Below are 9,028 nucleotides of genomic sequence, written 5' to 3'. Positions count from 1 at the left end.
CTAAAATAAAAAATGCCTGAAGGCTGGTATTGCATGTCTTCAGCTGGTTCGAAATCTCACAGTGGCATTCTCTCTATGTTTAATTAAACACATATGCACACAGCCAAGATTTAAAAAAAAAAAAAAAAACACTAAACCAATGGTAAGACCGAATTTCAGTTAAGAGCATGTAGGTAAAAGGTAAAACACTTCACTGGGATGTTGTAATGCTTGGTTTGAGGAGAGTTACAAGCCATCTTCCCGGTTAAGGTTGCACTTGAAAGAAATCCCAACATGTTAGGAGGTGGAAATGCACACTTAAGGTTCCTGGACTCTGTCTCAGAGAAGCACCACGAAGGGCCAAAACATGAGGAAAATCTGATTCTCTAAAAATCAGTTGAATCTAATCTGGGGCCACAAACACTGACATGGTGGTTATCAGGTGGGTGTTGCATGGTATGATCACAGGGCAGAGTGAAACACCTCCCTGCATCACAGCGCCTCCCTGCTCCCGAGCTCTGGGGAGGTGGAAGTGTACTGCCTGCAGTTTGTTCCCACCTGCCCCACGCTGGTTCGGATAGGCTGGCCTTCAACTGGTGGGAATATGGAGCCAAAGCTCTGCCCTTCGCCACCCACTTCCTGCCCCTGTGCTCCGGAAGGCGTAAGCAGGATCGCAGCACGTGCTTACCCATGCACTTCCTCTCTCAAGGTAGCCCCCGGACTGGGTGTATGGGGGTCCTTAGGCCATGTCTACACTAGCGAACTTACAATGGCACCAATACAGCTGCGCTGGTGTAATATTGCTCGTGTAGTCTCTCTATGCTGATGGGAGACATAATAAAACCAGCCCCACGAGCGGTGGTAGCTGTGCTGGCAGGAGAGTGTCTCCCACCAACACAGCTCTGTGCACACTGGCATTTATGCCGGCAAAACTTATGTCGCTCGGGGGGTGGGTTTTTTTCACCCCTCTGAGTGACAAAAGTTTTGCCAACATAAGTGCTAGTGGAAACCTGGCCATAGTCTTTTACCCCTCACCCCCCATGTGGGCATGTTGACTGAGTTGCAGTCCAGCCCCTATTTAATAGCTTTTCAGTTCTCTTGTAAGAAGACATCAGCTGTCGTGCTTCAAGCTGGGATCGAGTCAATTGACTTTTGGCAAACCCAGCCAGGGTTAAAAAGACCCCTTTGAGACATGTGCAGTTGATCTTGTGGCTTTTTCTCTCCAGAACAGCCTCTGAACACACTGGCTGTGTTGTTTCTTCCTCCAGGGCCGATGTTTTGCCTTGTGATGCATTTACAGTGAACACAGAACTTCCTTATGTGAGTTATTGCATCTGCAGCTCCCAAGCACTGCGGGAAAACGTCTGGGCTCTGCTCTCTTTATTGGGAGCCCTCCATCCTGAGCCAAACCCCTTTATAATCACCACCATCATCATTACCAACACAACCACGGCAAATCCTTGCAGCCCGTGATGCTCCCAGACAAGCCAGGCATAGTGCATTGTAGACTCTGCTCTATAGGGCTTTAACTGGGGGCATCCCAAGGGAATAATTTCCATTTGTTCTGGAGGGTAAAGGTGCAAGCAGATAACCCAGGCTGCTGCTGAGATGCTAGATGCTTTCTTGCAGCTGATGTACCTCAGAAAATACCAGCATGCATCTTCAGAGGCCTTTCTGCTCTGGCATCATTAACTGAGAGGAATGCACAGTGAGGGTGCTGCTGCGTCCAGTTGTCTCGCATCCCCCGTGTCTTGCTTGGGAAAGACATTTAATAAAACAGTGGGCTAGGATAGGTTTCAAGGTGGGCCAGTTTGGGAGACTTGGGTCAGGCTATCTGGCTTCCGTGAGTAGAAGGACTGAGAGCTGGTGGTCTCATTCGGGGGCATGGATGGGGAGAGACATGGCTCCATGGTCTCAGATGCCCAGCACCCTTGGGAGCATGTGGAAGCTCTGCTCTCCATGGACATTGAGGACAGCTGGCTGTTGGGGATGGAGCACAGAGCTAGCTGCTCGTCACATCCCCTGCAGAGCATGTGCATTTCCATGCAGAAAACTGATCAGATGTTATGTGACCAGCCCAGGCAGGAGGGCATTACCTCCTGCCACACCCCCTCCATGGCTGCTGCCGAGCAGGGGGACTCAGCTGATGGCAGCAGTGCTCCTGAGAGTAGCTCAGAAGAGCAGCCTCCATGGAGGGTGGCTGGCTCCTGACTAGCACTCCCCTTCCCTGGTGTAACTGCAGGGCCCCAAGAAGCAGTGTAATGCCTCCAGTGCTCCCCCAGGGTGATGAGCCATGTTCTACCCCTCCTGTCAAGCTGGGCCTTCCTTGTGCCATGCTGCCCTCATCCTGAATGGGGGACACAGCAGGAACGCGTGTGGCTCGCACACAGTAAATGTGATCATTGGAGTGGTGGCCCCATGTGAGTTAGGCCTGGTAGACAATTGCAGTCCCATGTTCTCGTTCTCTGAAAACCATTGGCTTTTGTAACTTGAATGTTCTTGTCAGGAGCAGGTGAGAGGGTAGTGAAATGGGGCCTCTGTGTGATGAAGGAATCTGAGATGGAGACAGGCTCAGTTCTAGGGTTGCTCCTTGCTCAGTATCCTGCACTGCTTTTCCTGATGTGACCTGAAGCGACTCAAGCAGTGGGTTTCCCAGCAGGTCTCCAGGGAGACTGTGTGTGCTGTATTTGTTCATGGAGCAATCAGGAACGTTTCCTAGCATTCAGCCTAGACTGATCCTCTCTGCACGTCTTAAATCTCTCCACAACATCCCCCTCCCACCTGGGGTTGCATGCCAGAGGTCATAGGCCAGTTCCTCAGCTGGTGTAAATGGGCTTCACTTCACTGATTTCAATGGAACAAGTGAAGCTGGAGCTGAGTGATGGAACTCCACGCAACATCACCTGAGCAGGTTGAGGGCAGGCAAGCCTGGGTCATAGATCCCCTCCACTCTGCTGGGGCTTAAGAGCTCTGCAAGAAGGGAGACCTGGAAAGAACGGGACAGGCTGAGGCTACTGGGAGCAGGTAACAGTGGAGGGGGCTGATGGGTCCTCTCTGGCGGAGTGTCCTAACTGGCCCAACTCTACTCCTTAGGAACTCTGACCAGGGCCATGTCCAGTGCTGCTCTGTGCTCGCGGGAGTGTAGTTCTGCTCCTGCATAGCCAAAGAGATGTGCAGCAAGGGGAAGCCATGGCGATGGCAGGAGCCGGGTGCTCGGGGAAATAACGTACATTAGTCACAGCATCACGTAGGGAGACATTTTTCAGAATTAATTCAGCACACTTGAAGTTTATGGAATGATTTCAGAGTCCCTGGAATAGCAAGGACCTCAGAGCTGGGCTTGGAGGAGCTCAGGGTGGGGAAAAACAGAATGTCAGGGTTGAGGAGCATTGGCAGAGCTGTGTGAGGGCACATGACTGGGATGGGGGGGGCTGCAGGATGGTGGTGCATCAGCAGAGCTGTGTATTGGTCCCACAGCAGGGGAGTGCTGGAGGGTCAAGAATGAGATGCATTACCTGAGCCTTGCTGGGTCCTAGGATTGGCCTAGGAGGGGACATTGCAGGTCATAATCAAAATGCATGGGGGGAGTTTTGGCTGGCACTTGCTCCAGACCCTGACTTTCAAGAGTGTAAAATCTCCCCACATGCTCCTTGACTCAGTCTTCATTACACAGCAGAGCTCTACTAAAAAGGGACTTCTCCAAGGAACAGGGCAGCGCTGCTGTGACAGGAACCTTGCCCTAAGAGCAGGTTACTTTCAGTGTGGAAACGTCAGCAAAGGTGCGAAGACGCCTATTGACCTGACAGCTCCTCTGTTCCACGGCCCAAGTGGAGCAAGTGATGGATGGTTTGCCGGGCCCTGCTAAGTGGATGAATAATTTAAACTCCTTCAGAGAGCTGACAGTGAAGAAGGGTGCTGGCAACTCCACAGAGGCTGGGTGGGTGGTGTATTTTTGCCGTCTCCTTTAAAAATCGAAGAATAAATCAATCAGAACAAATAGCAAATGCAGATCAAGGGCAGCACAGCCTCTCGGGGCATTTGAAAAGCAGCAGAGGATCAGGATACAAAACAGCCTGGTATTGCTGGCATTTTACTTCGTTTCCCTTCATCTGGGATGCAAAGGTTATCAGCACCTGCTGCCGCTTTGTCTGCCTGGTACCTGGCTCCCTGCCCGCTGGGTTAATAATCGACCAAAGCCTTTGATCCGTAACCCCTTTGAGCTGATGTCCCAACTGCAGTCTCAGGACAAGATCCTTCCAGGAGGGATTACTGCTTTCAGGCTGAATGGGAATCCAAAGGGCTCTGCTCTATCGGGGAGGCCTCAGAACCAGCTGATGAGTGAGTCTCAGAAGGTCCACAGCTTTCTTTGGACAAATGCTCCCAAAATACAGCTCCGCTCCCTGCTCTGACCTCAACTCGCTGCACTGGCTTGCACTCGTCAAGTTCACACTCCTGGTTCGCCCCAGTAGGGTTCTGCCAGGGCCAGCTCTAACTTTTTTGCTGCCCCAACCAGCAAAAAAAAGCGCCGCCCTGCCGAGCCCCTCCCCCCCCCCCCCCCCGCTGAGCGCCGCACCGCCGGAACCCCTCCCTGAGCGCCGTGCCCCGCGCCGCCCCCCCCGCTGATCACCGTGCCACCGGAGCGCCTCCCCCCGCGGAATGCCGCACCGCGCTGCCCCCCGCCACCCGAAGATTGGCTGCCCCTTACCAGGTGCCGCCCCAAGCATGTGCTTGGTTGCCTGGTGCCTGGAGCCGGCCCTGGGTTCTGCACAACCTCATCCCCAGCTACATCTCTGTTCTTACCTTCACCTTCTCACCTGCAAGCTCTGGTATCTCCTCCTCAAACTCCCAACTTCACGCCTCATTGCATGCCGCCTCAATGGCCAGAACGTCCCACCCCCATCCCCCTTTAAAACCCTGCTACACACCCTGGCACCATCTCTGGAATAAAAAGAACCCCTCACTCTGTGTTTGCCCTGTAATTGCCTTGCGCTGTACGTTACTCATCTGCTTTTAGATGGTGAGCTGTTTGGGGCCAGATTCCCCTACCTGTTCAGCATGTTTCACCCACTGTACCAAGCGTATCGCTAGGTGAGCACTCATAGCTTTTCCTTTGGAGTCCAGAAATCAGTGGAGGGTAGATGATAGACAGATAGAGGGGTGTGTAGAGGATAGTTGAGGTGTGTACAGGGATGGTTAGGTAGATAAATCCTATACAGCAAAGTTTAGATCTGAAGGTTCCCAAAGCTCAAGGGGCTTTGGGTCTGGGGTTTGACCCAGGTTGTGGGAGTCAGGAGGGGGTATTACCTCTGGATATGACATTAGTGAGACCTATGACGTGAGTGGCGTATTCAGATCTGGTGTCCACACTTCAGAAAATATGCTGGAAAACTGGACAGGGTTCAGAATAATTTGAGGTCTGAGAAACATGCCTTCTGGTGAGAGGCTTAGGAAATTCAAACCTATTTAGTTTGTCCAGGAGAATTTTAAGAGGTGACTTGATCACAGTCTGGGCTTCTCTCCGTAGAGACGAGATTTCTGGTAGTAGAGGGGTCGGCAATCTAACAGAAGGAAGGCATAACGAGAGCAAGCTGGAGATGAAGCTAGACAAATTCAGACTAGCAGTAAGCCACAGCTGTTTAAGAGGGAGGCTAATTAACCTCTGGAACCACTTACCTAGGACATGGTGGATTCCCCAACACTCGAAGTCTGTACATCAAAGCAGGATGTCTTTCTAAAGAAGAGGCTATAGCTCAGCCTGAAGAGACAGGCTGACTACAGAAGTTCCTGGACAAGTTTCTCTGGCCTGTGCCATGCCGGAGATCAGGTTAGATGATCAGAATAGGCCCTCTCTTTCAGCAGAGAAGTCTTCGCTTTAGGAGTGGGATTCTGGCACAGCCCCTTTGCACTGCTCTGGAAGCCTACAGGAGCTGTAAAAAACCCACCGCCAACTGTGGGGAGAATTCCCCTGGTGCAGGCATTGTATGGGGCTGTCATACACAGTCCCACAGAGGCCCCATTGCAAGCCCTGCCAAGAGGCCAAAGAGAGCATGTCAGGGGCATATGGAAAGTCCCTATAGCATATTGTGTAGTGGGGGCTCTCAGCTGTTGCAGACTGCCGAGAAGCCCACGTACAGCCCTGGAGACTGGCGCTGGAGTTGGCATTCAGCAGGCCAGCTCCTGGGTGTTCTGTTTTGTGCCAGGGTTGCACTGGCCCCTGGAGCAACCCAATATCATAGTGGCACAAAAGACACTTCCCCCCTCCCAGGGCTGCATCTTCTGTGCTGCAACTGCAGAAGAGGCAGCACCGAATCCCAGCCCAGGTTTCCATCAATTTCTCCAGAGGCTGGAAATGCTGCAATATATCCCGTCTCATGGTCCCATCTTTTACTGTTACAGAGACTTTTCTGAACCGCAGGAAAATAATTTGCACCATCAGCAATTCTGATAATTTTTAAAAAAATATAATGGTAGTAAGTCCAAGAGGATGGGACTGCGGGCTGAGTCCCAGGGGATGGCTTGTGTCCGCTCTCTTCCCCCATCCCTTGCTCCAAACAGCCCTTCCGTCAGCGATGCTAGACGAGGGCAGGACCTTCCGGGCTTCCTTCGAGTGCCTGGCCAAATGAGGTGCATCCATGCTACCAGCGTCTTCCCCGCAGGTACAGTGTGAGCTCGTTTATCAGACTCTGTGTGTATATACTAGATGGAGCAGTGCCAGTTTCCAGGCAGGCTGAGCGAGCAGAGATCCTGTCTGCTAATGGGATTTGATCAGTGGCTTCAGGGTCACTGCTGCCTGACTTAGGTCTCTTCTAATAAACCTGCAGGGGCCTGCTTAGCATAGTTACAAACAGGGCATTATTGACTTCCTTGCTGGTTCCTCTGCCAGGATTTTAATACGCTGTAAAATGCTGGATGAACAGGTGGGTTTTTTCTGCACCTTTTCTTTTGCCTGAACTTCCAAATGTATCAGCCCAGACTCCTCATGGTCATGACGTCAAGATCTGTTTGCCCTTGGATGCTGCTCTAACATCCTGTGAGGAGGTGATTTCCCATATACTAACTCTGGCTGGGAGAGGGGCAGAGAAGACCCCAGCCTGCCGATAGTGGGGGGGCAGAGTGAGGGCAGCCAGCTTCAGCAGTGTTACTGAGCATGCTTAGTCCGTGTGAGCATGCTCAGTACAAGCTACACAGCAAATCTGGGGAGGGGGCACATGACCCTGCATGCACCTCCCTCCCCACTCCCCCCAATGTCTCCTCTGTTGAGGGATATGGAGTCTTTCACTTCCAGATTCTGTGAGGATCAAAGCTTGGTTGGCCATGGCTGGCAGTTGTCTCTGCACAATCAATATTGGGCAACCTATGTGAAATAAACCAGTGGGGTCAGTTTAATTCCTGACTGGGGGTCCTCATCATGAACAGTGCCATGAGCTTGGCATGAACTGTCCGTTGCTGCAGAGAACAAAGTGGGTCCTGGAGACTGAATGTCTCTCCGACCCCTAAATGGAGTCACTCCAAAGGAGTGTTGGGGAGCTATATAGGTAAGCTCGTGTTGCCGCTTCCCATGTGGGACTTGTTCTGTGGCTAAAGAGGAGTCTCCAGTCTCAGAGGCTGTTCCAGCTGCAGCCATCACCGTGACCTTAGCTTGGAATCATTCAAAATGTCCAAGGCCATCAAATGGAGTCACTCCCCTCTATCTCCATTTTTGATGCTGGCTTCTCATGCTCTTCTGAAGCTCTCCAGCATGAAAAGAACAATGATGGTTGGCCAAGAGGGGAAACCAGAGCTAGAGGGTTCCGCTTATAGATCGCCATAGGATTATGAGGCATTTTCACTTCTGTGCCACTCTGTTGTGTGGCAGAAACGATGATGCATCAATGATATAATCAATATCGATATTGCTGGGAACTAAAGCCCAGATCCTAAATGGTGTTTAGGCTCCTAACATCCACCATTGAGGATTTGCGCCTGAGCCCCTGTGTGTCCTGAACTTTCACAAAATGCAACAGATCCGTTCTGTAACTATGAAATCCGTGACAGCCCAGCAAACTTGCTGGTGATGTGACTGGGATAGAGCTAAATGAGGTGATTTTAGCGTCAACATGTGACAAAGTCCCAGGTGACTGCACACAGTGTAAAAGCAGGGGGAGGGAGTGTCATCTTGTGGTTAGGCAACTGGGAGTCAGATCTCCTGAGTTCGGAATTACTGTGTGATCTTCTTGGGCAAGATTTTTTCTCCCTCAGAGTCTCAGTTTCCCTATTAGTGAAATAAAGATGCTGACACTTACCTGTCTTTAGAGAGGGTGGTTGCAATTTTTGTTGAGTTTTTCAAAATGACCAGGCAAAGTAGTATTCTTATTATTGTGGGGTGGAGGAATGTGCTGGAATTGCAATCTACCACTGTAAGACTGGGGGTGGTGAGGTGCTGTCCTGGCTTCTGCTTGCAGGTTAGGGGCCCCTGTAGCAAAGCATCAATTTGCAATCCATCTGGAAAGAGTCTTCTTAAAGCAAACTGGGGTGCATTGTGTCTCGCTGTCTTAGGGTATGTCTACACTAAGAGAGTAGTTGGATTGTACTTAAATCGAATATGTGGAATCGATATTACAAAGTCGAACGTGTGTATCCACACTAAGGACAGTAATTCGACTTTGTGAGTCCACACTAACGGGGCAAGCGTCGACACTGGAAGCGGTGCACTGGACAGCTATCCCACAGTTCCCGCAGTCCCCGCTGCCCATTGGAATTCTGGGTCGAGCCCCCAATGCCTGCTGGGGAAAAAAATGTATCGAGGGTGGTTTTGGGTAACTGTCGTCATCCAACCGTCACTCCCGCCCTCCCTCCCTGAAAGCGCCAGCGGGCAATCAGTTTGCGCACTTTTCTGGTGAGTGACAGTGCGGACGCCACAGCACTGCAAGCATGGAGCCCGCTGCGACCATCGCTGCAGTTATGGCCGTTGTCAAAACCTTGCACCTTATCATCCACCTTTTCCAGAGGCAGATGCTGAGAAATCAGGCGAGGAGGCTACCGCAGCGCGGTGAGGACATGAAGTCTGAGA

The 9,028-nt window shown here is 51.5% G+C and overlaps 1 long non-coding RNA gene across 1 annotated transcript; it reads left to right on the top strand.

Moving 5' to 3' along the window:
- The first annotated feature begins 4,227 nt into the window (after nucleotides 1-4,227).
- Nucleotides 4,228-6,541, top strand: LOC117883420. Its single transcript, XR_004647255.1, has 3 exons — nucleotides 4,228-4,317; nucleotides 5,657-5,803; nucleotides 6,376-6,541. It is a non-coding gene; the product is annotated as an uncharacterized LOC117883420 (long non-coding RNA).
- Nucleotides 6,542-9,028: the final 2,487 nt, after the last annotated feature.

This window comes from Trachemys scripta, chromosome 9 (assembly GCF_013100865.1).
Source record: "Trachemys scripta elegans isolate TJP31775 chromosome 9, CAS_Tse_1.0, whole genome shotgun sequence".
In the NCBI taxonomy this organism is placed as follows: domain Eukaryota; kingdom Metazoa; phylum Chordata; order Testudines; family Emydidae; genus Trachemys; species Trachemys scripta.
This window is presented reverse-complemented; position numbering and strand designations above follow the sequence as displayed.